A 20,177-nucleotide genomic window follows, 5' to 3' on the forward strand; every position below is an offset into this window, starting at 1 on the left:
GATATAATCCGACTAAAAGCCCGCCCTGACAGGGCAGTGTGCAGCGTTTCACTGATGGAGGTGACCGCTGTGTGGATGCTGACCGTAGCTGTTGGCCGCAGCTCCTTTTGGACATATTTTCTAAAACGATCACGTGACTGGGAAAAACTGGAGATTTTGCAGCGATTGCACTGAATTTTTGGGGGATTCAGTAAGCTGGAGGCGCAACACCGTCAGCCTCGGCGCGACCTGTGACGGCACAGCCAGTCTCGATGCGGCTCGTAGCGCCTGGTTCCCAGCTGCTCGTGTTCCCGTGTCATTCTGCAGGTAACTCGCCGTCCTGCAGCTTCGCGTCTCCGGTCAGTTTTAAACCCATGATTGGGAGGAGTTAATGTGAACAACAGATTGCAGGTGATTGCCAGACTGTCTCCGTGGTAGCGCCAACTTATCGCTGAAGTCTCTGTGACGACATCAGCTGACCGGTGCTCAAAGGCGGCACGCTTCCTGCACGCAGAGCTGCACGCACGTTTCTCTTTGTGTGAGTGTAGACGTGAAGCCAGCGATGCATCAGGTTTACCGAGAGATCAGGTGTCGCCCCCTGCTGGTCTAAAGCTGCACACATTCAAATCCACTTCCTGTTATTTTCATTTATATGCCAATAAAACAATATCAGCTGTTAAAGGTGTTATAATGCTGCTGACCGCCGCAAACATCCACACAACCTCAGAGCGACAGCGACGCAGAAAGAGTTAAGTTTTAACAGACAGTGTGTGTGTGTGTGTGTGTGTGTGTGTGTGTGTGTGTGTGTGGCAGGATGAGACTGTGATTATAGTGTTGGGCCCAGAGGAACAGAAGTACAGACAGGAATAGAGGAGCAATGAGTCACTCACCTATAGAAATAACATAGGACAGGAGGGAGCATCAGGTTCACACTGTGTGTGTGTGTGTGTGTGTGTGTGTGTGTGTGCGTGTGTGTGTGTGTGTGTGTGTGTGTCTGAACAGCTGAATAGCATTCTTATATAAAAATAGAAGAAGAAGGTCGCAGTCTTTTGTTGGGCTCGTTCTTATGAGTGTGAGTGAGAGAGGGTGAGGGAAGATGGGTGAGGAGGGAAGGGGGGCATTTGTAGTTTTACCCCAGAGACGAAACAAGAAGACGAAGGAGGAGGAGGAGGAGGAGGATGGACTGCATATTTGAGATGTGTGAATCCTCCAGCAGCTCCATTAGCACTCATCCCAAGCCTCCGTTCATCTGCCCAGCCCTTTATCTTTCCTCCATCCACCCCCCCATCCCAATTCAATAAGAGGAGGAAATTACCCAAGATGCTTCCTGGCGGGAGGGGGGGGGGTGCGGGGGGTGCTACTGCACACAATGTAGAAATGGGTGAGGTGGAGGATGGAGGGATGGCAGGGCGGTGGCTCTGGAGGTGGAAATAAAAATGAGAAAATTTGTAGATGGTAGGACGGGGGGGGGGGGGGGGGGTGAGGATGGGAGGAGGGGTGGAGAGGAGGTGGTTGGAGGGGGAGGAAAGAATTAAAAAGGAGAATGAGGTACTTCATTATCATTTATGGTCTCCCCCTTTCCCCGTCTTCACCCATTATTTCAGCTACCTCAGGAGGAAAGACATTTCATTAGTTTTGGGAGGAGGGGTGTGTGTGTGTGTGTGTCTGTGTGTGTCTGTGCGTGTGTGGGTGCATGTGTGTGTGCGTGTGCATGTGCGTGTGTGTGGGTGCATGTGTGTGTGCATGTGTGTGTGCATGTGCGTGTGTGTGGGTGGAGGGGAGATAGGTTGGGGGTTGGTCTTTCATAATTATAAAGCACAGAAGGAAAAATCGAGAGCTGCTGGTTAGAAACTGACCAGAAATGATTTTATCCAGTTGTGTTGCATAAATGCATAACGCAGGTGAGATATCGGCCGCTGCGCCATCCCTGAGGCCCCGCCCACCCTGTGACAGGTGTAACGAAGCAACATCAGGCCGTTCGTTTCATCCGGCCTGGACAGGACGAGGAGTGACGGCATTGTTTCATTGTTGTTCTCAATAACGGTGTTATTTACAGTGATCGAGCATAGAGTCTGAGACGCTGTGTGCACGTATGTAAGGGCGGGTCTAATGATGAACACCGCCGCTGTGTGCTGACCAGGCTCAGGCGCTCGACGTCCGCCGTCGCAGCAGTTAAAGGTTCAGTCGGTCATTTTTCAGCTTATTTCATAGAAAAAATGATGTTTAATCATAAATGGATGTATTTGATATTTCATACCCCGTCATACAGTTTGTCTCTGTTTGTAGTTTCACCTCAACATCTGTACAGGAACTCATCTGGTTAAGTTATTAGGGGCGTGGCCCTGTGACTGACAGGTGGCTGTAGCTGCTAGGCTAACCTGGACGTCTGCACCATGTTTGTGCTGTTGGAGCCTTTTTAATGACATCATGTGACCAATAACACGGCTGCTGTGAGGTTACCGTGCTAACAGAGCAAACAAGAAGGCGGAGCTCCAAGTTTGGTGCACAGTGAGAGTCTAGGATTTTGATTGGACATTGCTGAGCACTAATGAGCAGGTATCTGTGTAATTATATGGTAACAGCGTTCCACCCTGTCGTTACCAATATAGTCACAAAAATACCGTCAAACCAGTGGCTACATCCGTCTTTTATGTACAGTCTATAACATGGCGAGTGATTAACGTCGTTCGTTTGAGAAGTTCTCAGTTATTAAATAGCAAAACCTGCAGAGCTGAGGTATTAATATTCACCAACATGTACAAACACAGAATAAACTCAGCCAGAGACAAAACACATAAAAATGAAAATATGACATTAAACTGTGAATAACAGGAAAAATGAAAAACAGGATAAATCATTTCTAGGAGGCTTAAACAAAAAGCTGAACAACCTAAATAACTCAACGAGAGTCTGAGTGTTCATCCACGGCGTGTTTCCTGTCTCACCGCCCAGCTGCTTTCAGAGGGAGCTTCTCGCTGTCGCTGGTTTCACGCTGATCCAAAGGTCACGTGTGAAGTGCTGCTCAGCCTCTTCCTCGCGGCTCCCCTGACCTCCATCGCGCCTTATCCTCTCACCATCTGCCCCGCTCTCTGGTGTATACTGTCCACTAAAGTACGATCGCCATGGAAACATGCAAGAAAAAGTCCCCCCGGCGCTCTGTAAGTGCACAGCGCACTCATATATATCCTTATATTTATTTATATATTTATATAAGAGCAGCAATGCTTTCCTCACAAACCGTTTCCAGGCTCTCTGAAGCGGCTCCGACACTCCGACAGTGAACCTGACAATAAACGTACGGAGGGCTGAAGCTGCCCCCCCCCCCCCCAAATAATAAAATAAAGTGTGTAAGATTCAGTTTGACCTAAATTGATGTTTCTATTAATTACATTAAAGTTGTGTTCATTACATTTATGTATACTAACATTTATCTTTGCATTGTTTTCCTTTTTTAACGCCCTAAGATTCAAAAATGTCAGAATTATTTTATAAATGTTCATTTTTCACTGAGTTCAGTCTTTCCTTTGTTTTCCTCCTGACTGACCAAAGGAGCAGCCTGTGATTTAAAACATGAGACTGAGGGCAGCAGGAGCGCTCCTACTAATATTACATCTATATATTTATATTAAAAAAATTAAATAAAGTGAACACATGTAGAGCTGAAGCCTCAGTGTCCTGTCAGTGTGGATCACGCTGCAGTTCCAGCCTCTGCCTGTAGGTGGCAGGATTGTCTCACAGTGGCTGTCACAGCTGATTTGTGAGTGTGCACAGTGTTGGTGTGTGTGTTTGTTTCAGAGTAAAGGTCAGTGTGCCACAGAGATGAAGCTTCCTGCTTTGTGTTTGTTCAGAAATATGAAGATTATTATTAAAACAGCCTCCGAGCAGCTGGAGAGTAACTTGAACATGTTCCACTGTGTCCACTGAACACGCTGATTTCATGTCTGCTGTCATGTTTTTGGCTGTTCTGAAGAACCTTTAAGCTCCATAAATGGCTTGTATCCAGTTAACAATGTTTTTAATTATTTATTATTATTGTTTAAATTTTAAAAACCTGTTTCTTCCTACTGCTCATTTTTGGTTATTGCAAAGTAGAGGAGACGATTCTGGCAGCAGAGGAGCCGTGGGTGACCAAACCTGCATAAAGCAGTAATTTAAAAAAAAAATAAAAAAAATATATATATATATATATATATATACACACATGGAGGTTCACCTCCGTGTAGTCACCTTGATTCGCGTTACACCTGCGTGTCAGTGAGTTTAGTTTGTCACTGTTGGGCCTCCGTACTGGACCACAGAAACTGCGTGTCTTCTGCTCCACGCAGCATTTCTTTATTTCACGGACATTAACGTGAATATTTTAGAGTCTTTCCTCAGCCTGACACAGATGTGTCCTCATGTTAGAGATTACGTTTTGCCCTGAACGGTCTGAGGCTGTGGAGGAGTCCGCAGACCTCCTCCTGACCTCCGGCCTCCTGCTCAGAGTCCCGGTGCCGGTTCTGGATCGTCGGCGGGGAGAAAAACAAAGGGTGGACGGAGAGAGGAGCGGACGGATCTCCATTGTTAGAACGGATTTGGTCTCTCTCCCTCGCTCTCTGCTGTGACGTAACCGCGCGTGGCCCCGCCCACTCCGCTTGCCTCGGTGAGTCTTGAGGATCCCGCTGTGCGCTCTCACTCCTCCCGGTGCAGTAGTGCATGTGACAGAGCTGCAGGCGGAGGAAGAACCGGAGACAGAAGCCCGAGAGCCGGCGGAGGAGGACGTTCCCGGGGCGCAGGAGAGAAGGTGAGCGGGCTGCAGGTGTTTGTTTACGAGCCGCGGATTACTCCGGTCCCGGTTAGCGGTCTGAACCCGGGATGCTCCCCGGGACTGCGCGGAGCGTCCTGCTGCAGGAAGGGGGGGGGTCGGTGATATTCCCGGTGCCACGCACGTGCAGCCGGTGACCGCGCACACGCTCCCATGCGCGTGTGTTTACGTCTGTGCGTGCGTGCGGGTTGTGCGGAATGACCGCGCACCCGCACACGGTGACTAACGGTGAGTGACGCGTGCCAGCGGAGCGTCGATGTGTCGGTCGCGTGAATGAAAGCCTCAGAATCCTCGTGAGCTCGGACTCTCATGTTCACCTGCTTTGCTACAAAACGTTAAAGTAAATGAATTATCTGATCGATCAATCGATCGATTGATAGTGAGCACTGATCGGGCTTCAGTCTGCTGGCTTCCATGATGACGGGCAGGTTTGAGGTTGTGGGACGGTTTCCTGGCGTGTCACGTGGTATAACCTTTACCTTACAGCAGGGGCGTGTCCACAGGGGCTAAGCCCCCCCCCACAGAGGTGCTGGTGTTTATGATCGGGTTGTTTTTGAGCAGGTGTTTCACAGCTCGCTGAGCTCAGCGTCCTGCTCTGTGGTCGTTTATGAGTGCAGAGAAATCTTAAACAGCTCAACTTGTCACATGATGGCCGACGGTGAAACGTCTAAACCGTCGACCCTCTGCTCACGAACACGATGCGAGGGCGTGGGTTTGAAGGAGTGGCGAGGCAGTAAATTTTCATCTTATCTAACACAGCAGGACAACAGTTAGCTGATATCAGGGCTGTGATTGGCTGGTTTTAAATCATGGAAGCGTTCCTGCGCTCTGCTTTGACCGTACTGATCCTCGTCACACACACAGTTTGATGTTGCTGTGCAAATATTTCACTGATGTTTTACAATAGCTTGAAAGCATCCGAGCGCACAGGTGAAACATGCACCTGTACAGCTCTAACCAATCACATGGCTGCATGGAAACTGCGTTCAAACACGTGCGGTTAACATCTTATTAGCGGCGGTGACATCACTGCTGTCCTCACAGCAGAAGGACAGTCCCAAATATTCTGTCCCTTGACGACACGCTTCTTCTTCTTCCTGGTCAGAGCTTTTCCTTCCCACTGTTGCCACGTGCTCGCTCACAGGCGCCTTTCTCTGGGTTACTGTTCGGTCGTTAGCTTGCAGCACCTCGAGGCGACTGCGTTGTGATTTGAGTAAATAAATCTGAATATCATTTTCAGGACAGAGTGGGTCCGAGCACATCCTGCTGCTTCGCTGCGATGTGTGTGCATCATGTTTAACATTTGTGTAGCTGTACTCTGTCGGTGTTTTCGTCTAACGTCTCGCACAGATACAGAAAAAACGTTGAATACGTTTAAATCTGTAACACGCTGGGACTCGCCAAACGGGCATGTCCCCACCTGTGATCACGCTCACATGCTCAGTGTGGGCGTGTCCCTGTGACGAAGACATAAAGCCACGCCCTGCTGCTCACACAGAGACCGCCTCTCTCTGCGTTTCCACTCTTCCACGGTTCTAGTTTCTCTACTTTCAAAGACAAGACGAGACTTTCCTTCAGAGGTCGGAGGTCACGGCCGGATCGTTGATTCAGAGCCGCAGCCCTCGAGCTGATAAGAGTTCGCCGCCTTGCTCGAGAGCCCTTCAGCAGCAGGGTGGGAGGCTCTCTGAGAGCGAGGCTCCTCCAGCTGAAGGACGGGCTCTTTAAACTCTGCCTCCGGCCTCGAGTGGACGCCACGCTCCTCGTCGGCTCATCGTGTTCCTGATGACATGTCGGTCAGAGCGAATCAGCACGTGTCACAGTCACAAGGACGGATCACATAGATGCTGATGGGAGATTAGAAGATGGGAGTCCTTCTTCTTTGACGCTGCAGCTCAGAAACACCATTCAGATGGAATCAGCTGATAGCGTCACGATCAGCTGTTGGACAGCCGCCTGAATCCATGGTGATGTCACAGCGTAGCTGTTGTGTCTACAACACATGACAGCCACGAGCTATGATACACCCGTTATTAATGATTAGTTGATTTATTCTGCAGGCGTGAGCACCTGTGCAGGGAGAAATGATGGCAGGACGCCATGATGATTTTTAAAAGCTTTTTTTTAACCAGAGATTATGAGATTAAAAAGATTCCTGGAGGAGGACGGCACAGAGAAAACACCGAAGCAGAGTCATAACTCCTGCAGGCGGCAGCGCTCCTTTTCCCAATGTTTGGGATGGGCGGGGATACCGAAGACGGTAACATCCCAAACTATTGTTTCTAGCCAATCAGAGCAGACCGAGGTCTATATAAATGAAAATAAAGTAGAGGCGGGATCCGACCCGGGCCTGGTGAGCGTGAGCTTTCAGGTATGTGATGGGTCTCCATGACAACCGGAGTCCAGCTGTGCTGACACAGGCTCATAAATGCACGTGGCCGTGACGCAGCGACGTGTACGTTTCAGGGTGTTCCTGTAAAATCAAACGTCCCGCCCTCGCCGTGAAGGCAGACCTGATGAATCGCTGCAGGAGTCTGAATCCACACAAACACAGGAAACGCATCACACCTCCACAAGTCCAGACGCTAAACAAGCAATAACAGAACATTTAAAAGAAGAAATCTACTGTCATCCTATTTGACAGGAAGATGTAAGTGTGTGCCGCGGGGCGGGGCTGTCCTTGGCTCCTCCTCCTCGTCATGTCCATTTTCTGCTAGGGGACAGGAGGACGGGAGGAGCCTTCCCAGGATAAGTCCTCGTGTGAAGGCCTGATTAGATCCAAAATAACTGCACTTTTCCTTTGACCTGGCCATGAGCACAGCAGGAGGGCTGGGGGGGGCAGCCTGCCTGCCTGCCTGCTAATCCCCTTTTCCTCTTCATCCTCTTCCTCTCCCTTCTGGCTGGGCTGGGTCCCTCTATTTCTGGAGTCTGTGGTGCATCGTGGAAATGCTCTGAGCTCAGGAGAGATCGAGGTCTGCTCGCTGAGCATCTTTGAACAGCCAGAACAGAACATCATGACCTCGTAGGGTCTTCACCCCCCTGTGAAGCGCCTATCGGTCACTGTTGTTGTGATTTTAAGCTGAGGCTACGTCCACACCTACACGGGTATTTTTGAAAACTGAGATTTTCCGTTTTCATTTTTTTAAAATCCCGTCCACATGTAAACGCTAAAAATGAAATGTTGGCCAATCAGAAGTCTAGAAGCCTGGCAGGGAAAGACTAAACCGGGTTTTGTACCCTCACAAAACATTAAGTACTTCTGAAAGTTTGTGTTTTTCTGGAAAGGCAGATAATTTTGTGTTACTTCTCAGGTGCCTTCATCAAACGTTAATAACTTAAGACAGTATTTTGGACTCACAACTTAGGAATGAACAAAGTGCATACAGCATGCATAAATTTAAACTTTAAAAAAAGTTAATCTATTCAAAAACGACGCGGGGATTTGGGTTGTGTCTGTGTTGAATGAAAGCTCACTCTGACGCCTCTGTCTGTGTAAATGGAGGGACAGTAAGTGTGTAAAAACTGCAGACAGTCAGATTAACAGCAACAGTATTTTGTCTCTATCCACCATTGTAGAAATCTCATGTAAACAATAACGTGGCGCACAGCGTGACGTCAAAAACGGCGCACACCTTTGCGGTTGCGTGAATAAATCTCTGTTTTCCTCGTCCACACGTAAACGCAAAAACTGAGTTTTCAAAAATCTCAGTTTTCAGTGATGGAAAACGCCGTTTACGTGTGGACAAAAGGTGCAAACACATAGAAAAATCTGTGTTTTCAAAAATACGTGTGAACGTAGCCTAAAGCTGAACTGACAGATGTAAGCACTGTGACATCACCGCTAAACTCACAACATCAGTCGTCGTCATCTTTTTTTTAAAAGTGAACGAATGTAAATGAGAGTCCTGAATGATCAGTCAGTCAGGTACAGATCCCGGTTCTGCCTTTTACAAGTTACACTGGATTATACAGCTTTACAGACTGACCTAGAGCTCCCTCTAGTGGCTGCTTTGTAATATTGTTTTGAGAAAACTAGAGGAAAACCCAAGATGGCTGAACGTGGCGAAGTGCTATTGTTTTCAGCTGATATGGACCTTAAAATGTTGCTTTATCCATAAGTGAGCGCGATGATAAAATAATGATTGTCTCTTTGTGTTGTTTATACTTGGTTTGATTATTTGTACGTTTAACTGAGTATGAACGTTTTATCTCGTTAGAATAGAATAGAATAGAATTCAACTTTATTGTCATTGCACATGCACAGGTACAGGGCAACGCGTGTAACTAGCTTGTTACACGCAGTAAGCGTGTAACAAGCTAGTTATTGATGTTAGTTAGCTAATACGATATTTTGTATGTTTTCAGTTTTACGATGGTCAGAGGCCGTTCTTCGATAAATCATCGTTATCTCGCTGGTTGGTGAAAGCTAGGAAACTTAGCACATACTGTGCACTCACTGCTGCCTCTGCTGGACGGCAGAGGAACTGCAGGTTGACAAAGTCTGACTAATGAAACGATCGTTCCTTTCACTCAGACGTCTGTGTTTCCTCCTAAATCACATTCGTGCTGATCAGCTTGAGGACGAGGCGTCCTCCTGTGGCGGTTCACAGTGACGGAGGTGGTGAGTTTTTAGAAATGAGTAACTTCTGGTTGCTGAGTATCACCACTGAGTATCACTCCATGGCAACATGTGCAGCGGACATGTTGCCATGGAGACCGAGCACTGCGTCACTAGAGTCTCTGGAAGTAGTCACGACCTTTAAGCTGCGTCCACGCGATGGCGCCACGACCACGGAAAGTCAATGACTAACAAACATCACAGTGGGCGGGGCCCGAAATAAACTTTGAACCTACCGTTTGAATTGACCACCAATGAGAGCGCAGCCCACTGCTGATTGACATGAGTGGGTAGTAAGTAAGGGTTACCTAGGCAACCAATACCTGGAACATCTGCTAGTGCAGCTGCATCATCTCTTACCTGCTTTATACATGTTAGAGCTGCTGGCTGTGAGTCTGCCCTGACCACCACTGTCACATGCTCACTTAAATGCTCTTTGGTGACCCGGCGAGGGTTCGAGTCCGTCCCCGTTTATAATTGGAATACCCGAGCAGAAGGAGACGTGGCTCAAAGCCGCCGCGCCGTCACACGCCGCGAGAGGCTGGCGGGGTGTCGCGTCCCGTTTGGACCTTTGTGTTTGTAGCCTGGTTACAGTGAGCTCGTCCACAACAGGAACCTGCACAAAACAGCTGATTTACCAGAAAGCCCCGCCTCCAGCACCACACGTGTCCGTCTCTGTGGTCACACAGGAAGTGCTGCCATGTGATTACTTGAGATCTGCGTGGCCAGCGCCGCCTGCCGCCATGCTCCTGACTGTGGTTGGTTCTCAGCTGCTGGAACTGCAGAGTTCCTCCAGAGAGGCTCTGGGTGTGTGCAGGTCCTGTTAGTAGAGACAGCTCAGTGTGCTGAAGCTGCTGCTCATACTGTGTGTGTGTGCGTGTGTGTGAGTGTGTGTCTGTGTGAGTGTGTGCGTGTGAGTGTGTGAGTGTGTGTCCGTGTCTGTGTGTGTGCGTGAGTGCGCGTGTGTGTGTGTGTGAGTGCGTGCGTGTGTGTGCGTGCGCGCGTGTGTGCGTGCGCGCGCGTGTGTGTGCGTGTGTGTGTCTGTGTGCGTGTGTGTGTGCGCGCGTGTGTGTGTGTGTGTGTGTGTGTGTGTGTGTGGGCTCAAAATGTGGTCATAAATATTTTGTACTTGTAAAAAAGATTTGTGTGTGGACTTAGAAAAAACCCTGCAAGTTACAAGTACGAATTTTGACCCAATTTTTCTTCCTTTCATCTGATTGGTCGATGTCATGTCAATCACAAATGTAACAATCCAATCAGAGAACAGATGGGTTTGGCTGTCAGAGGGGCGCTTTTTTGAACTGCAGGTCCTTGAAGGGTGATACAGTTTGAAGCTGGAGGATCTCTATATAAATATCCGATAGCAGCTAGGTCCCCTAACTTTCAGCAGCTGTTGAAAGGATAAAGTTGTGCTATATCAGTGGTTAGAAATACCATTATTACTTTAGGATTAGTTTAACACAAAGTCAGGGCTGACCCGGGACCATTGCTGTGAGTCACAGTGCGCAGCATAAAAGTCCTTTCACATCGGACGCAGGATGTGCTGCTAATGCTAACTGCTAACTAAAAGCAAAGGATCCAGAATTTGTTGCTGGCTGCTGGGCTCTGTGGGTTTTTGCAGCAGCTCTACCTGTACTAGATGCACCTGCTCCTTGTCTTTTCTATCTCTGACTTTATGTCCTCTACAAGAGTTTCTGTTTTTTTTGCTGGTTCTTCAAATGTTCAATAAAAACATGTATGCTAATTCATAACGAAGAAAGCTTTGTGATGAAGACTGTCATTTCCAAAACACTGCCCGCCCCCACCCCGCGGTCCGCAGCGCTGTTGAAAAGGCTGTGGAAGTCCCTGTATTAAACACGTAGACCTGTGACACAAAAATCACCAAACTCGGACGACCACAGACTGTTTTCCTTCGTGGTGATGAAGGAAAACGCTGGGTTGGCATGTAAAAGGGCATTTATTCCCTTCAAGGACCTGCAGTTCAAAAAAAGCACCCCTCCAACAGCCAAACCCATCTGTTCTCTGATTGGATTGTTACATTTGTGATTGACATGACATTGACCAATCAGATGAAAGGAAGAAAAATAGGGTCAAAATTCGTACTTGTAACTTGCAGGGTTTTTTTCTAAGTCCACACACAAATCTTTTTTACACATACACAGCTTTTTTACAAGTACAAAATATTTATGACCACATTTTGAGCCCATACGTGTGTGCGTGTGAGTGCGTGTGTGAGTGTGTGAGTGTGTGTGTGTGTGTGTGTGTGAGAGAGTGTGTGCGTGTGTGTGAGTGCGTGTGTGTGTGTGTGCGTGTGTGTGAGTGCGTGTGTGTGTGTGTGTGTGAGTGTGTGTGTGTGTGTGTGTGTGTGTGTGAGTGCGTGCGTGCGTGCGTGCGTGTGTGTGTGTGTGAGAGAGTGTGTGTGTGTGTGTGTGTGTGAGTGCGTGCGTGCGTGCGTGCGTGTGTGTGTGTGAGTGCGTGCGTGCGTGTGTGTGTGTGTGTGTGTGTGTGTGTGTGAGTGCGTGCGTGCGTGCGTGTGTGTGTGTGAGTGCGTGCGTGCGTGTGTGTGCGTGCGTGCGTGCGTGCGTGCGTGTGTGTGTGAGTGCGTGCGTGCGTGTGTGTGTGTGAGTGCGTGCGTGCGTGCGTGCGTGCGTGTGTGTGCGTGCGTGTGTGTGTGTGTGTGAGTGCGTGCGTGTGTGTGTGAGTGCGTGTGTGTGTGAGTGCGTGCGTGCGTGCGTGCGTGCGTGTGTGTGTGAGTGCGTGCGTGCGTGCGTGTGTGTGAGTGTGTGTGTGTGTGTGTGTGTGTGTGTGTGTGTGTGTGTGTGTGTGTGTGTGTGTGTGAGAGTGTGTGTGCGCTCAGGTACAGTCTCTGACTCTGCAGCTGGTCCTAATGTTTCGGCTGTGTTCCCTCCCCTTTGCCTCGGTGCAGCGTCTGGTTGGTTAATGATGTTGTGGGTGTGATGTTTGTGCTGACTGGCGGTGAAACTAGCCTGATCCATCGGTGACCTTTGACCTGAGTAATCCGTGCTGTGGGGCTTGGACGGCCCCCTGCAGAAGATCGGGGTTAATCTGCGAGCGCGGGGCAGATCTGGGCCGCCTGGACTAGGCCGGCTTAGATCGTCATTACCGGGCCTCAGCTCGCCGGATCGCTTCCTGATTGGCAGAGAGGGCGGAGCGCTCGGGTCTCTGGTTGGTGTCTCACACCCTCTGCAGCGCCGTAGAAGAATTAGTGCTGTGTTATTAGCTGTTTACAGCAGCTCCCTCGGCCCTCTGATGAGGCTCGCCGCTCAGCAGCGTTGGGATGAACTCGATGGCTTTTTGTCCGCCGCTCTGCGTCTTAGTGCTGCGGGATGATGGCGGGGAGGACAGGACGGAGGACAGGACGGAGGACAGGACGGAGGACAGGACGGAGGGCTGCTTTAGTGTTTGAAGTAGTTTTTTCTGCTGCTTTAACAAAGATTATGATATTTTATTTAGTGCGCAGATCAGTGTTTTCCCGACGCTCAGCCGTGACGCTCACGTGGAACCGTGGAACGCTTAATCGCGGCGTCGGTGTTTGACCTTCATGAATGCTTGTCTTCTGTTCCAGGACAGCAGCTGGTGTGTTCTGGGTGGTGTAGCTGGTGTAGCAGACGGTGTATCTGTGGCATTTCAGCTGTCTTCCCATCCCAGTTTGTTCCTGTTGTATTTAGATCCAGCGGCACTGATCCCGGAGAGCTCACCGTCACACAGACCACTGACGAAACCAGCAGCTGACTGATTCCTGTAGCGGCGGTTATCTTTCTGTTTCCTTGTAGACGAGCGGATGATGTCGATGTCGTCAGAGTTGAGACTTTATACCCCCCCCCTCGTATCATCAGAGCCGTTTGGTCCTGGAGTGTAAAGTCAGTCATTAGCACGTGTGTCGTGCAGTGTGGCCGATAGAGCAAAGAGAGAAAGAACGACGTCTTCTTTTCTTTCTCGGCTCTTGAAACAGGAAGTGCGAGCCTCGCTTCCTGCTGTGTTTGCTTTGTGCCGCGTGATTTGTGGAGTAAATAAATCTGCGGCGTGCGTTCCTGCTTCAGTAGTTTGGATTCAGTAACGGTCATGAATCCTGCCGCTGACACCGAGCGGCCCCGCCAACTCGCTCACTCTGCATGGACTGTGGAAGTTCAGTTTCCATGGTGACAGTTCAGAACACACTGTCAATCAAGGCACACACACGCTAACACACACACACACACACACACACACACGGAGCAAACTTTGTGTATCTGTTGTTGGTTCTTGGACACCTGTACTCGATGCACATGTTGCTCTCTGCTTTCGTTGGGTTTGGTCTGTGACATCTGAACATCTGCCGCCGGAGCGTTACCAAGATGGCCGCAGAGCGACGAGGCTGTCCTGCAAAGAATCTTCCAGAACCACCCGGAGCTGCTCGACGAGCTAAAGGTCCACGTGCATGCCGGACACGCTCTGAGCTGTGGACGATCACCTGACTCAGGTGTGTGGAGGGTGTTAGCAGCACGGAGGCGCATCACCGGCTGATGCGTGCAGACACCCGGCTGCACTCTGACCTGTAAGATTAGATTTGGGCCGTTTCACGTGGAGATCGGGTTTCACAGCAATAAGCAGCAGAGAGATGGATGTGGTGTATGTGGAGCTGTGTGGCCTCGCGTCTGCCGCTGTGGGACGTCTTCATCAGTGGATGAAGCATCATTTCCTTGTTTGTGCAGAAAACGAGTTTGTCTTGGTTTGGAGCGCCGCTCGAGTCATTTCCTGTTTTATTTCTGAATTACTCGCCTTGTTTCATCCTCGTCAGCTCTACTTTCAGCCTCTGGTTGTGTCTCCAATGACTGTCTCCATCTGCTCTGAGAGAAACGTGGAGATCCACCGAAGCAGCTTCTGTTTCACATGTAACCAGTGAGCTGGACACAGATGAGAATGAAACTGCAACACCAGAGTTTCACTTCAGCGTTTTCTGTTTATTTTAAAAAGGACAAAACAGGAAGGACTTGTTCTGTGAGTCGCTCAGCTGAAGGCTGACGTCCTGCTTTACATGGAAGCGAACAGGGCCGAGTGTAAAGGTGGGCGCGGGGTGTGCCGGGCCAGATTTATTTCAGATTGAAGGTGAAATAAATTAAAATATTGTCTCAGCTAAATGTCATTAAAAATGTTTTTTCACAAGCTGATAAAAATAAACAGGAAACGCCGAACGCTGACGTGCTGTTCTCCTTTAAAGGCTCACACACTCTCTCACACACACACACACTCTCACACACACAGACACACACACACACACACAGACACACACACACACACACACACACACAGACACACACACACACTCTCACACACACACACACAGACACACACACACACAGACACACACACACACTCTCACACACACACACACAGACACACACACACACAGACACACACACACACTCTCACACACACACACACAGACACACACACACTCACACTCACACACACACACACACACACGCTAACACTCACACACACACACACTCACACTCACACACACACACACACACACACACACACACACTCACACACACACACACACACACACACTCACACTCACACACACTCACACACTCTCACACACACACACACACACACACACACGCTAACACACACACTCACACACACACTCACACACTCACACACACACACACACTCACACTCACACACACACACACACTCACACTCACACACACTCACACACTCTCACACACACACACACACACACGCTCACACACACACACACGCTCACACACACACACACATGCACACACACACACACACAGACAGACTCACACACACACACTCTCACACACACACACACACACACACACACACACACACACACACACACACACACACACACACACAGACAGACACACGTAAGAAACAGTGACATTTCCAAACTGGAAACCAGTGAGCAGTTCATCTTGAAAGAGCTGGTTTTGACTATTTATTATTGCTCGTTAATAAGACAAAAGGATTAGTTACGCGATGGAATAATCGATTACTAAAATAATCGATTACTAAAATAATCGATTACTAAAATAATCGATAGCTGCAGCCCTGTAATGAAGGACAGACGTCCGCCGTGTTATAATAATGTAATAACAACTAAACAGACTAAAGCTGATAAAAGTAAACTAACATTTCCAAGCAGAAAACCTTCATCCTGTTTCATTCTTTAAGAAATCGTGCTCCACCTGTCTCCACCTGTTGCTCCGCCCCTTTAACACAGAGCGCCGTTGCTCCGGCCGACTCGCCGATACGCAGGCAGACCGAGGAGATTTGTCTCTAACAGCAGATGTGTCATAGCTGTCTCCCACACACATGCAACACACTGTCCACCTATATATGTGTCTGCATACATTACAATGCCCACACACACACAGACACACACAGACGCACACAGACGCACACACACACACACACACACACACACACACACACACACACACTCTCTCCTTCCTGTCCTGACCACAGTCACTGTGTGTCTGAGGTCGATCTGCTTCTACTGGGGCAAAAACCCAGAACCTGTTCAAATGGTCGTCAAACAACATGTTTAGTGGGAGGAGTCATCTCTGCGAGGTCGTCGGTTCTCGTCTCCGTGGGAGACAGAGTTAATGCAGGATGGTTTTAAGGGCGGAGGAGGTGGTTTGACACACGCTCTGCGTGCTTTGGGAAAAGGTCGGGTGAGGCTGATTGTTAACGTGGAAGAACAGAAGTCGCTAACGGCCTGACAGCAAAGCTGGTTAAAGGCACGAAATCTGCCGGCGAGTGACCTTTGACCTTTAGATGCAGACGTACAGCTGAGCCTGGTCCCGTGGAGGTGGCTCTTCTATGTTGTGGCTGTTTGCTGTCTCCAGGTCTGAGCTCTGCACAGCTACGTGGTTGAGTTTGTGTTTGTGATGAACCAGTTTGTGTCTGAGTGTGTTGCTGGGTCTGAAGTACTGGGATGTTCTGCTTGGAGACTGAGCGTCTCTGATAAACCTGCTGCATGAAGGATGATGATGTGATTCTTCCTCGTTGGTGTCGGACCTTCTTCTCTTTGATGAAAGCCCAGTCTGGGTGACCACATGTTTGTGTCTGTTTGTGACGGCCCTGGTTGTATTTAAATATGTGGAGGTAAGGTGGTGTAACAGTGTGCGGGTGTGATCGGGGTGAAGCTTCTGTTTTCTAAGCAGGGGTCTTGTTGTAGTCGCTCTCTGACCGTCTCCACTGCCTCAGCATGCAAGCGTCAGACCACAGCACCGCGGTTTCATCTGGATCCAGGGGGAGTTTGCAGAGCTAGGATGGTGGTGGTGTTTTGAAATGTTGTAGGTGGCTGACTTTGTACTGCTAACAGTGGGTCTGAGTGGGGCTCCTTCTTTGTGGAGTATATAGAGGGTATAGCGCCCCCTGGGTACAGGCGGTGGTATGTAGGGCGGAGAGTGTTGTTCCAGGGAACTGATGACCTTCTTTTTGCAGCTGCTTGTGGGCTTTCACTTTGAGGCTTCATAGGTGTTGTTGTCGTGACAACAACATGGCGGCCTTCTTTTCTTCATTGTGAGGTTCGACAGAGGAGCTTTTGCACCGGAGAGGTGTGGCTGATGCTTTCATGTGATTCTGCTTCAGGTCGTCTCCTTGTGTCTGTTTCTGTGGCTGTGACGAGCTCCACTGTCAGCAGCTCCAGTCCTTCAGCACCTTTGATTTTATGTAACTACACAATATGACTCCTTATTTAACGTCTACTTTATGTTTTTATCTGAGAAGCTGGAGCGAGTTTCCATGGCTAGTTTTTTACCTTCGGCTTAGTAGAATAACGGCAGACTGAAACCATCACCAGGGTCATCCTCCTGAACTCAGCGAAGGTCAGCAGCTGCTCATCGATTATCCCTGCGCTGCATCTCTGCTGCACACTGTGTGAGGGTTTTATAAGCTGACAGACAGACAGGAAGCAGACAGCCATGCACTGCCTCTGTGCTACCTCTGCTTCATTACAGTGTGTACATGTTCATGAACACACGCGCGCACGCACGCACGCACGCACGCACGCGCGCACACACGCACGCACGCACGCACGCACACACACACACACACCTCCTCCTCAAGGCTGGTTTTCTGAGCGATCTATATTCTGCAGTGGAGCAGCCGGCCTGCACCCTGCTTGTGTGCGTGTGTGTGTGCGCGCGTGCGTGTGTGTGTGTGCGTGCGTGTGTGTGTGCGTGCGTGCGTGTGTGTGCGCGCGCGTGTGTGTTGCTTCTTATCAATATCTTCCCCTCTCCCTCTGTTCAGAGGTGATCCTCTTCCCTCCGGCCGTCATCGATCTTGGGATGCTGCTGGACTGGATGTTGAGCATCGGTCGGTTTTTCCGCCACGTGTCCGTCCCGCCGACGTTTAAACGTGGCTCCCGTCACTTCCTGTATGCCCCTCTTCGGCGGTTAGGCGTTGCTTCCTTTGCTCGGTCGCAGGAGGCGGTGAGATGTCTGCGGTGATTACGGTGACGCTGCCGTGCGCCTTCGGCACCGCGGCCTCTTCACAGCGTACTGATTTTCACCGCGACCGCTCAATCGAGACGATGACTCACTGAAAGCAGCTTTCAGCACACAAACGGAGCCGAGCTCTTTGTGTCTGAGTGGGTTTCATTTATGCTGCTGCAGGCGGGATGTTCTCCTGCTATTCTGACTAAAACCGACGGGTTTAATGTGTTACGGTTCTCTGCCGAGTTTGGGCACATGCACACCTCTGCCAAAGCTGAGACGTCGCTCCTGAAGGACGCAGCCATCATGACGCGGCCATCATGACGTCACCTGCTGGGTCATGGCGTCTGAAGCTGCGTGTTTTCGTCATGACCGTCGTGGTCCACCGCTCATCCGTCCATCAACCAATCCTCCACCCATAAATCCATCTATCATCCACCCGTCCATTGGGATTGATGAGGACAGTTGAATCTGCCGTGTCCAGAGTGGAGCGGTTGTAGCTACTAAATGAAAGCATTTGTTTTTAAATGATTCTGTTTTTTTCCTTTATGTCAGAAATGGATTACAGTATGTTCACATCATTAAAACCCAAATCTAGACAAACTGGTGACTCCGTACCACAGCGATCAACTTCTGAGCAAACATCTGGTTAGTAGATGTGGAATATTTTGTATATTTTATGCAGAAACACTTCACAACGATGAGGAAGTAAGACTAAAATCAAAGCTTCTGGTGTTACAACAGACACGCTCTTTCTTTGTCCTCGCTCACAGTGAGCCACTTCCTGTTCACGCTGGAGGAGACGTTGACAACCAGGGAAAATACAGCTGCTCCATCACTCGTAGATAAACTGGCACGTGTTTAAAAGTTCAGCACGTTTCGATGTTTCTGTTAATGAACAGTAACGTTAGAAACCAAACTGAGGTGGTGGTGTAACCACTCGGTTCACCAACTCTTCTCAGTCCTGCTGCACATGCTCATAAAGTAAAATGTCAGCACGAGCTGCAGAGTGAAGATCCCTGTGATGATGATGATGGTGATGATGGTGACCAGTAGTTTCAGGCTTGTTTCTTAAAATCTATTTATGGAATCAGAATTTTATCATATCAGCATCATTAGAACAGACATCAGTTTCTGTGGAAACCACAAACATGACAGCGAGGGGGAGGAGGTGGGGGCAGGATGAAAACGTGAAATCTGTGGAGGTGGGGGAGGTGGTAATGGAGAGTTGATGGAGGAGGAGCTGGCAGGATGGGGCAGCAGGAGGAGATGGGTAAAGGGATGGGGGGAGGGAGGCAGCAATAGGGGGAGATACATGGGGGGGTGCTTGAAGGTCCGGCTCTGCAGCACCGCGGCCTCTAAAACAAAGAGAACAAAGAACGAGGCGCACCGCCCTCCTCCGCCCCTCCACCCCTCCGTGTGAGGCGAGAGACGTCCACCTTAATTGATTTTCTTAATGAAATTCATGTCGGGCCGCTCCGCCAGGAGAGAGGCGCAGTTTGTGTACCAAACATGATGTGCACTGACAGGAACAAGCCGTCACTCCTTTCAAAATAAAATGTGCAGCTCTTTTTGTGTTTGACAGATTTAACATCGTTAATAATCATCACAGTAGCTTTAGAACTGTTTAGACTCCACATCCACACATTTTGCTTCCAGAAGTTTGGACGAGGGCGTGCCCAGTAACATCCAATCAAAATCCTAGAATCTCACTGTGCACCAAACCCGGAGCTCCGCCTTCTTGCACGGTCCAGAGCTCAGCAGCCGAGGTGAGGCGGAGCTCTTCACGACCCGATCCCGATCGAACTTCCATCCACCGAGGTCAACGTCGTCATTTACTGGTGGAAAACTGACAAGAAGCCATTTGACCTCTGACCTCTCCTTCGAGGTTAAGGATAACGGTTTCTTACTGCAATTGCTTGAGAGCATCCAGGGATGATACTGTTTAATTATGTAATCTGATTACATGCCGAACAATTATTTTATTTGGAGAACAAACTTTTTTTCCTTGATGTTACGAAACGACTGAAATGAATTCAGCACGAGAGACGTTTTCATCCACATGAATAATAAAAGGATGAAGGATGTTTGGTGATTGACTCTCAGGTAGGCGTGGTTTCTTAAAGTGACCCTGGTCTCCTCGGGTCACGAGCCGGGTCAGCGGCTCACAGTAATCCAATGATTCTCCATCAGTTCCTGTCTGTGTTTCCAGCGTCAGACAGGAAACGATCCGCCGCTTCATCACAAACGCTCCTGTTCTCCGTCTTCCTCATAATGAAGCTCCATTAAAGACGGT

At 49.3% G+C, this 20,177-nt stretch overlaps 1 protein-coding gene across 2 annotated transcripts in view; it reads left to right on the forward strand.

The window, feature by feature from the left end:
* LOC146365069 (nucleolar protein 4-like) overlaps nt 1–20,177 on the forward strand; it is a 102,692-nt gene that overhangs the window by 28,797 nt on the left and 53,718 nt on the right. Inside the window, exon 1 of one of the 2 annotated variants that reach the window (XM_084917881.1) lies at nt 4,288–4,762. The exons of the other annotated variant lie outside the window; for it this stretch is intronic. The gene's annotated coding sequence lies outside the window, so the exon portion shown is untranslated. Of the gene's footprint in view, nt 1–4,287; nt 4,763–20,177 lie in introns of those variants that run through there. 2 annotated transcript variants of the gene reach the window in all.

This window comes from Perissodus microlepis, chromosome 20, assembly GCF_051167445.1.
Source record: "Perissodus microlepis isolate ML-2025 ecotype Zambia chromosome 20, ASM5116744v1, whole genome shotgun sequence".
Lineage (NCBI taxonomy): Eukaryota > Metazoa > Chordata > Actinopteri > Cichliformes > Cichlidae > Perissodus > Perissodus microlepis.